Source organism: Schistocerca serialis, unplaced genomic scaffold, assembly GCF_023864345.2.
Source record: "Schistocerca serialis cubense isolate TAMUIC-IGC-003099 unplaced genomic scaffold, iqSchSeri2.2 HiC_scaffold_1173, whole genome shotgun sequence".
NCBI classification, from domain to species: domain Eukaryota; kingdom Metazoa; phylum Arthropoda; class Insecta; order Orthoptera; family Acrididae; genus Schistocerca; species Schistocerca serialis.
The window spans coordinates 262,501-265,000 of record NW_026047374.1 but is presented as its reverse complement, the minus strand read 5'-3'; the positions used below and the strand labels follow the sequence as shown (position 1 = coordinate 265,000).

The 2,500-nt window shown below is 55.0% G+C and overlaps 1 non-coding gene across 1 annotated transcript in view; it reads right to left on the bottom strand.

The window, feature by feature from the left end:
• The window catches only part of LOC126433717 (small subunit ribosomal RNA), a 1,910-nt gene extending 1,884 nt beyond the window's left edge, over positions 1-26 (bottom strand). The window contains exon 1 of the ribosomal RNA XR_007578697.1: positions 1-26. This exon is cut by the window's left edge and continues 1,884 nt beyond it. This is a non-coding gene — a ribosomal RNA (small subunit ribosomal RNA).
• Between the last annotated feature and the right edge of the window lie 2,474 nt (positions 27-2,500).

Below are 2,500 nucleotides of genomic sequence, written 5' to 3'. Positions count from 1 at the left end.
TGACTACTGGCAGGATCAACCAGGGAGCTGCGTCAACTAGAGCTGAGCAGCCGGCCGCCCGGGAGTGTGTCCCGGGAGCCCGCGCGAACACGCAAGCGTCCGCTCAATTATTCTGCAAACAGGAGGAGGCTGAGCTCCCCTGCACAATACACCTCGAAACCCTCTCAGGTCCCGGCGGCGCGCAGCGCCGTCCTAAGTACTTGGTCGGGTTCGAGAGAGGCGCAATCGCCCGGAGTTTGGCGAGTAGACGCTTTAGGTGCGACCACCCGTGCTCCCAACTGAGCTTGCCGCTGCCGACAGAGGCCCGGGAGCGTGCTGTCGTGGCATTGCCGGCGGGAGACAACACGCGCCACCTACGGTGGCCGGCAGCTCCAACGCCAGCGCCACAGAAGGACAAAAGCCCCACTTGGGTGCCGAAGCGAACTCTCCCAGCACAGCGCACGCGCCAACACGTCCGCACAGCTGCGATACAATCCACCTGCGAGAACCGCAGAGGCGACCGAGCAGCAGACGGCGTCGCGGCGCCGAGCGCCGGGCGGCGGCGCATCCTCAGCGCACACAGTCCTCAATCGGACCAGCACACTGCAGATGTCCACCGCGCTTCGCACCGGGCCCGCGAGGACCTACTTTGGCCGCACGGCGCCGCGTGCAGGGTGCGCCGGCGCGCAGCTGCGCCGCCTGCCGCCTCCGTCGGCCGGCGCGCCTGCCACTGGCCGCCCCCACCAGCCGGCTGTAGCGCGTGCGCCCACGCACCGCGCGGCCAGCACGCCGGGAGGCCCCCCCTCACCGGCCGGGGACGGTCCCACCCAGCCACCGCCGCGTATCGCTTCACACCCACATGCCATTCACGTTCGTGGGCATGGTGGGTATCGCTGAAACAACCGGTTGGTAGCTCAACCGATCGTCGCCATCACTGATTCACCTCTAGCGAGAACAACCGCACCACAACGGTTTACCAGTTCTTCATTTGCGTAACGTCACCAGCAAACGTAGACGTCCATCGCCATTTGCAAATTCAACGATTGTTGCATGCCTGTGTCAGGTGTCACGACACACTATGTCTGCCCACATACACGCAACAACATGTGCACGCTTCGCGAACACGTGGAAGGTGGCCCCCGTACGTATGCGATGTCCATTGCGCGAACGACTGTCAACCGGCCTCTGTCGCATGTCGCAGATGTGGAACGCAGTGCACCATGCTATCACGGTGTGTGAGAAGAGACGACTACGTCTGACAACACGCGCCACTACATCAACAGACGGCTCATGGTGATCGCCATCCACGGCATACCATACTGCAATCCAGCTCTTATAGGGAGACGACACGTAGCTGAGTGCACAATATTTGGACCGTATGGTTCGCCGTTGTTGGCGCAGTCGTGGTACGGTCACACATGTACCACGATGTATCATTCAGTACATGAGGACCAATGTGCAGTACAGTGTGTGATTTGGACGTACAACATCAGCGGACAGTTGACACAAGCCGTACCACAACGTAGGCTGTGCTTCGCCATGCGAATGCCAATGAACAACTGCGAAGGGCATTGAGCATGTACGTCCTGCTGCCGTCCGCATTACAGTGTATAGCTGCAAGGTGTTTAACATGAAGCGATACTCTGGGGACCGGGCAGTGCGAGTAGCAAACTATATTGCGGGGGTTGCAGTTAGGCAACACTACACTAATTTAACGCGTCGTATGACAATTACAGAGCAGGTTAAGGCCCAACGTGTGTTGGGTTAAGGCGCAACGTGGGTTGGGTTAAGGCGCAACGTGGGTTAGGTTAAGGCGCAACGTGGGTTGGGTTAAGGCGCAACGTGGGTTAGGTTAAGGCGCAACGTGGGTTAGGTTAAGGCGCAATATAGGTTAGGTTAAGGCGCAATATAGGTTAGGTTAAGGCGCAATATAGGTTAGGTTAAGGCGCAATATAGGTTAGGTTAAGGCGCAATATAGGTTAGGTTAAGGCGCAATATAGGTTAGGTTAAGGCGCAATATAGGTTAGGTTAAGGCGCAATATAGGTTAGGTTAAGGTACAATATGGGTTAGGTTAAGGCGCAATATAGGTTAGGTTAAGGTACAATATGGGTTAGGTTAAGGTACAATGTGGGTTAGGTTAAGGTACAATGTGGGTTAGGTTAAGGCGCAATATAGGTTAGGTTAAGGTACAATATGGGTTAGGTTAAGGTACAATGTGGGTTAGGTTAAGGTACAATGTGGGTTAGGTTAAGGTACAATATGGGTTAGGTTAAGGCGCAATATAGGTTAGGTTAAGGTACAATATGGGTTAGGTTAAGGCGCAATATAGGTTAGGTTAAGGTACAATATGGGTTAGGTTAAGGTACAATGTGGGTTAGGTTAAGGTACAATGTGGGTTAGGTTAAGGCGCAATATAGGTTAGGTTAAGGTACAATATGGGTTAGGTTAAGGTACAATGTGGGTTAGGTTAAGGTACAATGTGGGTTAGGTTAAGGTACAATGTGGGTTAGGTTAAGGTAC